Source organism: Patella vulgata, chromosome 5 (genome assembly GCF_932274485.2).
Source record: "Patella vulgata chromosome 5, xgPatVulg1.2, whole genome shotgun sequence".
NCBI classification, from domain to species: Eukaryota; Metazoa; Mollusca; class Gastropoda; family Patellidae; genus Patella; species Patella vulgata.
The window spans coordinates 22,101,529-22,114,799 of record NC_065883.2 but is presented as its reverse complement, the minus strand read 5'-3'; positions in this window follow the sequence as shown (position 1 = coordinate 22,114,799).

The following is a 13,271-nucleotide window of genomic DNA, read 5'->3' as shown; positions in this document are numbered from 1 at the left end:
AAGTATATTATTTTATCTGGATACAAATCATTTTGTTATTTGTGTAAATGGGTGCATAAAATAGTACGCGAAGGCTTAAAATGAATGAAAGGCGTCAATTCTGCTCAGACCAGTTTGTATTACTCATTACGATGTAAACGACGCACGTATGGTCGACTCCATATACGCGACGTCACGCATACCTATATTACACACGACCTTAAAGGACGATCATCTTGTACAGTGTTAAAAGAAGGCAGTGAAACAGTTTGTGCTTCTAGGGTAATCCACACCTGGTATTATGGTTATGCGACAAATTAAAACGAAACGAAGTATTAAACACCTTATAGGGTCTGTATAGATTCAATATTCAAACCTATAAGTATTTTAACTGATTTATTATTGTAGAATATGGAAGTCATAGATAGTGATTTTACTTTCTCATCAACGACTAATGACAAGAATGAGATTGTTAAATATGGTAATGCTGTGTCACACAGTTTATACAACCCATGTGAACCCATTGGAACTATGAAACTTGACATCACTAATACTGGATTGATTTTCAATAATGAGGTTAGTAAACCACACGAAATATACAATCGAACATTTCCATATATTTCAAGATGATAAAAATGTATCTCAGAGAGAGCAGAGAGAGAGAGAAATAGGGTTTAACGTCCACTCGACACAAACTAGGTCATTTCGGGACTAACATATGGTTTAATTTTATTTACACAATTCGCTTGCGCGTAGGGGTCTTTAGCAGTGGGAGGAAACCGGAGGACCCGGAGAAAACCCACGAGGTCTCAGAGAGAGCAAACTAGGTTTATGTGTATTTCATTTCAGTCATTTCTTTGAGCATAGTGGTCTGGGGTCTCTACTCTTCAGAACTGGATGTATTTTGAAAATCCATGTGCGCATTCTAAAATTCCATTAGAAATGGTTCCACTTCTAATGTCCTCTGTCTGTGTGCATTCTGAAAATCCATGTGCGCATTCTGAAAATCCATGTGCGCATTCTGAAAATCCATGTGCGCATACTATTTTTGCAAGGTGGATTTCAAAGAAGCTAAATCTCTAACTCGGTATTTTCCATAATATTTGAAATTAAAAACAAGAATTAGAATTCAATATTGGTCCATTTCAATCATTATTGATGCTTGTTATCTTGCTGTGAAAACCTGGGATCCCAATAATCAATATTTAAGAATCCAAGGAGCAGGGTTCTATGGTTTCGTTGGTCATGTGTAATGAAGAAATAAAACGTATCCTACAAAACAATGCAGAGGTAATTAGCAATGGCTGATACACAAACGAAAAACTAATAACAAAAACTAAGTAGGCCTAAAAGACTGTCGTTCAATTTGGCCAGTTCACGAATTACACCGAACATAATTGATTAGAAATTACAACAAATGTTTTAAAAAACGAATATAAATCACAATATTTACTTGCTTTTAGACATATTTCCGTCAATTTTACGTTTCCAAAAAACAGAGCCATATATGTCTTTTTTATATTGTAGACCACGTGGGAAGTTTATGGCCGGGCGGGTAAGATGGGTCACGTTACTTTTGAAAGCAACACATTGATCGATGGTCTATGTGATGGGTTCCCTGGTGGATGTAGACCAACCACTCCTCTAAATTTCAAAATAGACCAGTCTTATAGTAAGTAATTAAGTAGACCCATTGGGGCTTATAGCAATTCAAATGATCTTAATTAATATTGAGATGCCATAATCACATTGCCATTGACAATCTGATAGTAAGTAATGAAATAACCAATCTTTGTGTAATAAATTAAAATAAAACAAAAAATCACCCATCCTATTGGTCTTTTCTACATTATGTGCTGTCACCTTAAATTTTGTCGAAACTTCTACTTTTCGACTTTTCGCCTTGGCGTTCAGAAGAGGCGAAATATAGATATTATGACTGGCAAAAATAGGCTTCCATACCCAGGACAGTAGTCATAACAAGCTATACACGTACACTAAACTTTACAGTATCACCCTTATCGTAAATAAAAATATTAACTGTAATATCATTATAAAAACACTTCAGAATGACATTTCAAATTATGCCATTCCGTGTGTCAACAAGGGTTAAATGATTACTAATAATAAGTTTCTAGTCGAAATCCCTGCCTTGGAGCCAGAGCGATGACTGTGACACTATCGCCTTGCCACAGAGAATTGGTCAGGATCATTAATGATAATTGGATAATTATTGGATTGTGGACAGTCAACAAGTTCAGGGGTTCACGCTCTGTTTAAATTCACGTTGTGTTTTATTACATAATCACGCTGGAATCCGTATATTTCTAATCTGTGTTAATGGCACCAGACCAGGAAAGCGACATAAGAAACCACGGTAGAGTACCATCTAGTCATTATATAAATTTTTACAAGTTAACCATATTTATTTACCCCCCCCCCCCAAAAAAAAACCCCTAATATCTACACACAAGAAACCACGGTAAAGTACCATCTAGCCATTATATAAATTATTACAAGTTTGTTTTTTTTTTTAAAAAAAACCACCTTATATCTACACACAATAAACCACGGTAAAGTACCATCTAGCCATTATATAAATTATTAAAAAAAATTTTTTTTTTTAAACCCTTATATCTACACACAAGACACCACGGTAAAGTACCATCTAGCCATTATATAAATTATTAAAAGTTAACCAAATTTGTTTTTTAAACCCTTATATCTACACACTACCTTTAAATGGTATCTTGATATGCAGTACACAAAATAGTTACAAAAAGCTAACAACACACATCGAAATTTAAACAGGGTAAAGTCCCCAAGAATTGGATGAATCAGAAACTAGATTTATGTTTAGGCCTACTCCACATCCACATATTGTCTGTCGCTGTTTATCGTTTTTTTAGATTCTCCCCTCGCTGTATAACTTCAATTATACGTCCTAAGAACTTGTTGTAGTCGATTTTGTTTTCAAAAGTCAACAGTTTATGTAAAAATTGAAAGTACGTAATTTTGTGAAGGTAGTCAGACTGTATTCTATATTAAATTAGAGTATGAAATTTAAATAAGAGTTTTTATTTCTCTCCAGAAGGCCCTAAAATTTATATTTCAATATATCGTTGAAGGTTTGTCTAAATACAAAGCGTGGCTGTTCTCTAAAACTATATTACACGATTATGTCATTACAATTGAGTATTTATAATGTTTATTCTGTGGAACAGATGAAGCACGGTTTTATGGAGAATTACCCTCATTGACATCTTGTTTACATGTAGAGCAACAATGATACAGTAAGAAAAACATGATATCGATATCCTCGGTTAAATTAATAATCAAGAATGGAATGGAACCCACTGAATTGGAAATATTTAGATAAAAAACATAGTAATTAGTGAGCTAATTTAAAACCCCTAAAAAATATAAACAAACACCATGTGGCCATGCTGTCTACCAAGACGCCATGCTGTCTACCAAGACACCGCGTGCAAAAGCATTATGGTTACGTTGCTGGCTGAGCGGGCGATAAATATTTGGTTTAGGCGATAATGTTTTTGGGTACCTACATGCGATTCACTCTGATAAGTGGCAGAAAAAAATTAACAAAATATTACTGACAGGCTAACTAGACACAATTTTATGGAACACGGTTACTTTTCACTTCACACATGTTTACAGGATGATTCTCTCTGTGTTTTATTTTAGCAATGTAAACCATATTGGGATATGTACAGGTTTTATACAGATATAATCTAAACTAATCCTAATAATTGTTGTAAATAAATAGGAGTTTGGGCCTACTATGTAAATTTTTTTTTTTTTTGGGGGGGGGGGGGTATATTCAGACCCCCCCCCCCCCCAGAAAAACAATTAGGGGGGTCAGACCCATGCGCGTGGTATAATAAGGTCTGTCATTGAGTCAGTTGGCGTGGTTTCGGCGCGAACCTGTGAGACAAAATTGTCGCTCCTCGAACGAAAGTTGTGTAAAAGTGTGGCATGCAAAGGTTGTGTACCCAGTAGAGGCAACAATTTTGAACGTAACGTCCGCATTTTTTTATAGCTTGTTCTCTCTCCATCTCTTGCAAAATGTGAACGTTTCTCGCCTGGCAACCGCTGGTATAGTGTATTCTCCAAATAGACGTGTATTGATTTTCTGATACAAAATCTGACAGTAAAACAAAACACAACCCCCTTTTCATTCTAGTTCAAAAACTGAAGACTAAATAGTAATAAAAAAGGAATAGAACGAAGGGGAAAAACTTTATCTATATTCCTGTCATGAACTTCAATTAAAATTAAATTAGGTTAGTGGACCCACTCTGTATTGTATTGTTATTATTCTTTCAGTACCTCCCTTGAGTTCTGCCAAGGTAGTCAACTGTAGTGATGAAGAATGGGTGATAGAATAAATAGAAAAAAAACCAAGTTGCTAAAGGCACTTTTATTTTCACAGAAAAATGCAAAAGAAGTTCCATTGTAATTGACCAAAGTTAGTGGTGTATGCAATTATAATTAATATTATGGCGTGTATACAAATACATGAACTTATTGACCAATCCAGTTCCCAGTATTTGGGGCTTTATTTTGTGGTGAATTATGGGAATTTTAAAGTCCATTTGTATAGAGTGATGCTGATTGGTTCAGCGAATATACTATTGTCAATTTCTTCTTTTTTTTTCTTTTTTTTAAAAGAACTCTAATTGTAGTACACGGTGGTGATAACGTCTCCATTAGATTACCATGTAAAAATTGGAAAATTGTAATCGAAACCGAAATGAAATGAAATGAAATGAAATGGAGTTTAACGTCCTACTGTTCTGCTCCTAACCTGGGCTAATGAAGACGGGCATACGCCATACAGTGTACTATGAGGGAAATTTTGCCCGGACAGCACTACGGCCTACTCTTATATCGAATTCCAACTGCCAAGGGATCTTTTACGTGCACGCCAATGTGTACACGGAACCTCGGTTTTTCGTCCCATCCGAACGACTAGACAGCTTTCCTTGTCAGCCCCTCCGTCCTGCATCACTGACAAGGGAGAACCACGCCGGAAAATCTGGATGAACTTTCTCGGCCAATGCAGGGATCGAACACCCGACCCCCAGGCTAGCGAGCTAGCGTCTTACCCACTTAGCCACGTGATCCCCGTAAACGAAACCAGAGAGAGAGAAATGGAGTTTAACGTCCACTCGACACAAACCAAGTCATTTCGGGACTAACATATGGTTTAATTTTATTTCTATAATTCGCTTGCGCATAGGGGTCTTTAGCAGTGGGAGGAAACCGGAGGACCCGGAGAAAACCCACGAGGTTGGACAGGCGACCCTACTCCTTGTCACGTACAACCGGGGGTTCGAAACCACGACAGTCGACTCAATGACAGACTTTATGATACAGCGCGCGCGCGCACGCTAACCATTCAGCCATCCAACCCCCCCGTAAACGAAACCAAATTGCATCTAATTTGAATCAGATTGCTGTTAAATTATGTTTCATATATTAAGATCATATTGAGACAATCTGATTAAAATACAGATCTATATTTCGTTTCGTTTTTTTGGTACTTTCAATGGTCCCTACTACATGAAGATCTAACCAGTTTTTGTGAGAGGTCGTGTCAGGGGTCAGACGAGCTGCTTTTGATATATAATGACGTCGGAAATTTGATTAACCAATCAGCGTTGATGTTTCCAGTAGGATGCCCACGGTTCTGTGCATTGCACGCTAGGAACTCCCTGCAACAGTCATTGGCGGCTAATCCCTCACATTAACTAGGAGACACAACTGATATTGTGATCAACAGTTGACCTAAATGAACTTAAAGTGTCGTTAACATATACATTGGACTTTAGTGTTCTGAGACAGAATATGATTTTATATGCGCACGTGTGGACAAAATATCAATTATTGCAATATATGGACTACTCTAAGCTAATATTTTACTCGGAAACCCTTAATGCAACCATAATATGGAATCGTGTCATTTGAATGAAAATATACTCTTCAAAAAAAGTAGGGGATATTGAAATGCAAATACCTATGCAGGTTGCGATATGATAAATAGTCATGGACATTTGACATGTTGCGAGAGTATGTTCACAGATGAAGAACTTATCGCCCTAACAAAACCACTGAGCTGCACATGCGACACACAATAGCGCCATGCACGTGGGAGGGATTCATTGTCAAATTTGACACTTCAAGGAAGGGTTGATGAAAACTGCCGCGTGCTGGTTAATCTATCCATGTTTGCTTTCCTATCGGTTCTTGCATAAGATTTACTGTTTAGCGTATCTTTGTTTTAGTGTGTTACGTTTAATTTGATCGGGAGACGTGTTCGTCGACGTCACCGTCAACCGACCACACTGCAAGAATTGACCGTGGCACTGCAAGAGGGGTGGTCAGATTGCCCCAAATCGTGATTGGACGATTGATAAGGAGCATGCCACGGCGAACTGCTGAATGTCTGAGGATTGGTGGAGCAATTACTTATTATTAAGACAAAAATCAAAAACGTCCATTTTCACTTTTGACGATGTATCTCTTTGCGAGTGAAATGGGGCCGTCAGATAAGCCGCCCATATGAAATGAAATGGAATGGAGTTTAACGTCCTACTCTTCTGCTCCTAACCTGGGCTAATGAAGACGGGCATACGCCATACAGTGTGCTATGAGGGAAATTTTGCCCGGACAGTGGCACTACGGCCTACTCTTATATCGAATTCCAACTGCCAAGGGATCTTTTACGTGCACGCCAATGTGTACACGGGACCTCGGTTTTTCGTCCCATCCGAACGACTAGACAGCTTTCCTTGTCAGCCCCTCCGTCTGCATCACTGACAAGGGAGAACCACGCCGGAAAATCTGGATGAACTTTCTCGGCCAATGAACTGTTTATGTTCATATATAGGCAATTAACATACACTGGTTACCTCTAATAAAAACAGCAGTGCATTTCCGCGGTTTTGTATTGTTTCTATATATTACTTTGTGTAAATGTACAAAAATCCTTCAAAACCATTAATTACTAAATATTAAAGAATATTACAAAATTGAAAAGGTTGTTTAGAAGAAAAATAAAGAAACGGACATATTCCATGGTTCCCTTTAACTGTTATTTTAATTTAATATAGAGAGGTATCTTCAATTTATTAAATGCATAGTATTCAAACATGAACATTGTGATGTTTGTCCGTTTAGAATTATGGTGAACCAAAAAGGCTTCCTTTCAGCTGATATGTACACTCACTGAAATCTTACAATATCATAGAAACATGAAAATGTAACATTTTTGGGTAGTGTGAAGTTAGCTCGATTTTCGTTTTTCGATATTCGTGAATAACGAAAAACGAGCTACTCGTTTTTCGATATTGGCGAATAACGAAAAACAACTAGCTCGGTTTTCGATATTGGCGAATGTCGAAAAAAGAGTCACTCGTTTTTGGATATTCAAATTTGAATCTGAAAAAAGACGATTTGATGGATGTATATCTACAGAATGTCTCCAAAACACATTTGATTAAATACGTTTTCTAAAACGAACTAAAGATATCATAAATGATGATGCCTGAGCAGTGTATTCACATAAAACTGATATTTCTCCTTGTTTTTTGATATTGGCGAATCTCGAAAAACAAGCTACTCGTTTTTCGATATTCAAACTTGAATCTCAAAAAAGTAGATTTAATGGATGTACATCGAGAGAATGTCTCCAAAACACATTTGATTAAATCAGTTTTGTAAAACGAACTAAATATATCGTAATAGAGGATGCCTGAGCAGTGTATTCACATAAAAACTGCTTTTTCTCCTTGTTTTTTTTATATTGGCGAATCTCGAAAAACGAGCTACTCGTTTTTCGATATTCAAACTTAAATCTCAAAAAAGCAGATTTAATGGAATGACATCTACAAAATATCTCCAAAACACATTTGATTAAATCAGGTTTTTTTAAACGAACTAAAGATATCATTAATGAGGATGCCTGAGCAGTGGTTTCACATAAAAACTACTCTTTCTACTTGTTTTTTGATATTGGCGAATCTCGAAAAACGAGCTACTTGTTTTTCGATATGCGGGCTAGAATGTCAAAAATACAGATTTTACTCATAGCTCCTTTTTCGACACTCGCCAATATCAAAACACAAGGAGAAAGGGCAGTTTTTATGTGAATACACTGCTCAGGCATCCTCTATTTCGATATATTTAGTTTGTTTTACAAAACTGATTTAATCAAATGTGTTTTGGAGACATTCCCTCGATGTACATCCATTATTAAATCTATTTTTTTGAGATTCGAGTTTCAATATCGAGCTCGTTTTTCGAGATTCGCCAATATCAAAAGTAGAAAGTGTAGTTTTTATGTGAATCCATTGCGTAGGCATCCTCATTAATGATATCTTTAGTTCTTTTTACAAAACTGATTTAATCAAATGTGTTTTGGAGACATTCTCTCGATGTACATCCATTAAATCTACTTTTTTGAGATTCAAGTTTCAATATCGAGCTCGTTTTTCGAGATTCGCCAATATCAAAAAACAAGTAGAAAGAGTAGTTTTTATGTGAATTCACTGCTCAGGCATCCTCATTAATGATATCTTTAGTTCGTTTTACAAAACTGATTTAATCAAATGTGTTTTGAAGACATTCTGTCGATGTACATCCATTAAATCTACTTTTTTTGAGATTCAAGTTTGAATATCGAAATAAAGCTTATTCCACAATTTATACCCGAAAAGCCGACGGATGGGAATTATGTAACAAACCCAATCGGACTATCCTTATCACTTTCTGCTGATATGTCCCTTATATTCTGATGCACGAAATACAACCATAACAACATTACCAACAGAATACATCAACATAAAATTTCTATTGTATGGCTCTACGGATATTTCACTTGAACAAAATAAATTAATATTTTCTGAGGTGCAAAATTTTTTAAAATTGGGTAATAGATTTTAAGTACTGAAATTGTCATTTATCATTACCATCACTAGATTCTGTTTACATATTTGTACACTTTCAGGCCTTAAACCAAAATTAGTCATTATGTATTTCAAATAACTTTTTTATTTGAAAAAAAAAAACATTATTGTATACTTTCAGAATTTTATTAATTAACAACACAATATGAATAATTTCGACTATATACATGTATTTAAGTAAACTAATTGTAATTATATTGTTTTGTTGAAGGGAGAGGGGGGATATAGGCCTAGCCTGTTCCCTACTCATATTATTATTGAATAAAATACAGTTTTAAAAAAATAGCACTTTAAATTTTCGTTTGCAGCTGTAAATCTACCTGGTTTTCAAACAAAATATATAAATTATTAATTTGTACGACTGAACAGTTTGAAAGAGCATTTGTAATTATATATCATGATATTGAAAGACGAGTGTAAGTTACTGTCATATGGCTGCCAAATAATTATCCATGTACATTAATCTTAGATTTTATGATAACTGAATATAAAGGATGTTATACCAATTAAATTACCCTGGTTGAACACAATGTTATATAATATCAATAATACAACATAACCGTTACATTATGGTCTGTTATGCATCAATATATATATTTGAATTTTAATAATTCAGAGACCACAAAACGAAAGCAGATGTAATTGATACTTCGGATTAAATTAAGCATATAGAATACAGATCAAAATAAAAGATCAAGCCATTCGATACATCCGGCGCCTTCCAATAGTTTTTTTTGTGATAAAATAGAAATGTGTAGCGTTAGGTCAGCTAACGTTCTCTGTTTATTTGATTCACCATGTAAGAAATACCAAGTTTTATTCGCGTTTATTTTTCCTTGGGTACGGGGGGGGGGGGGATTATTAACACGGTCACTTAAGATCATAAGTTCTGTCATTGAGTCAAGTGGCATGGTTTCGATTCCCCGCATGATTATGACAAGGAATAGAGTCGCCTGTCTAACCCCATGGCTTTTCTTTGGGTCCTCTGCCCTCCACCCCCAAAGTTAAAGACCCTACGTGCAAGCGAATTATTGAAAAAAAAAATGAATCATGTTTGTGTCGAGTGGACGTAAACCCCCCTCTCTCTGCCCCCACCTCTCTCTCTCTCTCTCTCACTCTAAAAAATAGTTAGAGACTTCAGAAGATATTTTTTTTCCCTGAGAACGTAGATTTCTACTGGTACCATAGGGGCAGTGTGAAGTAAGCTCGATTTTCGTTTTTCGTTTTTCGATATTGGCGAAAAAGGAAAATCGAGCTTACTTCACACTGCCCCTATGGTACCAGTAGAAATCTACGTTCTCAGGGAAAAAAAGCATCCATTAAATTTACTTTTTTGAGATTCAAGTTTGAATATCGAAATACGAGTAGCTCGTTTTTCGAGATTCGCCAATATCAAAAAACAAGGAGTAATATAAGTTTTATGTGAATCCACTGCTCAGGCATCCTCATTTATGATATCTTTAGTTCGTTTTAGAAAACGTATTTAATCAAATGTGTTTTGGAGACATTCTGTAGATATACATCCATCAAATGTGCTTTTTTGAGATTCAAGCCTGAATATCGAAAAACAAGCTACACGTGTTTCGACATTCGCCAATATCAAAAAACAAGTAGAAAGAGTAATTTTTATGTGAATCCACTGCTCAGACATCCTCATTTATGATATCTTTAGTTCGTTTTGTTGAATCCGTTATAATAAGATTACTATTTAGACTAATTTAATTTTACCAACTACCCATATGTAAAATATACGTATAAATATACAGTTTTATTCACAATATGTGTAAGTTAAAATAAGTAAAACAAACTGTTCAAAATCATTAATTCGGTTGTTCACACATGCGTACCAATACAAGTAACAAATATGTATGGTTATTTACATTAATTGGGATATGTTTGCTTCAAACCTACTTTGAAATCATTCTTTTATTTATTATTTTTTTTGAAAGAATAATTCCTAAAACAATTTTAGAGATTTATCTTCAAATTAATATCGATGGTTCAATAATGAACATTTTAAAATAAGTACACTAGTCCAGTATTTCTGTGGTTTCGGTGCCATTTGTAATGAACAAATAAAAACATATCCTACAAGACAAAGCAGAAGTAATAAGTAATAGTTAAAAGACCTGTAGATTGGACTAAGCAAACGTAAACGACTGCCGTACAATTTGGACTGTTCACGTATTTCACCGAAAATAATTGATTAGAAATTATAATAATTATTTTTTAAAATTGAATATAAATCCCTTTACATACATTCATATTACATTAATTTGTGTTTTGGGGCTCATTTTCATCTATTTTAAACATACATTATGCAAGAGCTAAATCTGTCTATTGCAGGTCTTTCTTTAGGCCTGAAATGTTATCTAAATTATTAATTAGACATTAATTAACTTATCCAGACCATAATCAACTCTCGATGTCAATGCTAGCCTACGATATTTACTGGAATACGATCAGATTTGCTGCTCAACTTTCATTCATGATTTAATCATGACATGGATAATAGAGACTGTTTTTCATCTTACCGACTGTAGTAATGAAGATCGAGGCTAGGCCGAAAATTCAATCGCTTAAATTTTGGTTCAGAGTGGATCAAATTCCCTTTACATTATCTAGTTTTTAACTATTATAATGATAACTGTCAGCTCTTTATCTAATCTGCCATAATGTATCTTTAAGGTTCCAAAGAATACAACGCTTTAAGCAGTCTATCCAGGAATGACTAAAGAAATAAATATGCTCCTAAATGAGTGGAAGCCATGGTAACACAGTGGTAAGGACGTTGGCTCGCTAACCTTGAGGTCCTATGTTCGATCTCTGCGTTGGCCGAGAAAGTTCATCTGGATTTTCTGGCGCGTTTCCCCCCCCCCCCCCTTGTCAGTGGTGTAGAACTATCTAACAAACACAGGGAATAAGTCTGGTTAGATTGTCGTATTAAGTATATGCGAGTACTATCACAGAATTTAGAATATCGAAAGTGCAATAGTGATAGGCCTACTCAGCCTGGCTACTGACAGTGAGGATTAAGCCGACTAATAAGGGTACTCTAATGTAGCCAATGGTTCATGGTTTCGAATCCCCGGTTGTACGTGACAAGGACTAGGGTCGCCTGTCCAGCCTTGTGGGATTTCTCCGGGTCCTCCGGTTTTTCCCACTGCTAAAGACCCCTACGCGCAAGCGAATTATTGAAATAAAATTAAACCATGGCATATGTTAGGCCCGAAATCACCTAGTTTGCGTCGAGTGGACGTTACCCCCCCCCCCCCAAAAAAAATAACACCTTTGTTGATATTTCGTTTCATTTCAAAATTTCAACAAAATGTGGCTAAATAACAAATGTTTTTTTAAGCTGAGAACGATAAAAATAAACACAAAAGTTCTATAGATAAACAATTACTGTTTTTAATCAATGCTATTTTTCTACAATGATTCTCTTGTCGTTTTCATGCTCCGTAGGAGCAGAACAGTACTACGTTAAACCCCATTTCATTTCTTAAATGAGTGAGCACTTTTATGGTATGGATTTTAGTGACTTCATCGAATTGTTAACGCTTAATTACTTTGTAAAACAATGAATGTATTTTTGTTTTTATCGTTTGGTCTTTTGGGAAAACAGGTTAATAAATAAAAGTTGAACAACAACAACACATTAAAGAAGCTAATAACAGCAATGGATATTCAATGCGCAGAATTAAGCCAAAGAAACGTAAAGAAGCAAAAAGACGCCAATCGTCTTTGATCGCTACGCTTAAAATAAATTATATATCCATTATCTGTTCGGTCTTTGTCCTGTTGAGCTGTTACCAGACACCAGTAGTAGAATAATTCTGGCAAATTTGCTCAAGAATAAAATCTCAGAACAAGGATCCTTACCCCGCATAAAATTGACAGGCGAATCTGATTTTGGATAGAGTGCTCATTCGATTTTCCGATGAATCCCAGGAAGTTATGAATTAAAAGTCATCAAAACTGTGACTTATATACCGCGTTCCGTTCACTAAAATTAAGAGGGCTGGTTGAAAAGTTCTAAGCCTATTCAAAATCGATGGTTTCCATGTATTTGTCTACATAGCCTAGTCCCCTTCAAGGTGTACAGACTTTTGCCAAGGATGTAGACACAGTCTCCGCTTTAACGAATTATGCCCCTTCCTTTTCCACAGTAAAGACGTGGGCTGTGGAATTTAAGCGTGATAGAGAGCCTTGACGATGGCCTGCCTCTAGGAAGCTATTAACAGCAAACATTCTAGAAAAATATATTACCCCGGTGCATGGCATGGTGATGACTGGTCAACG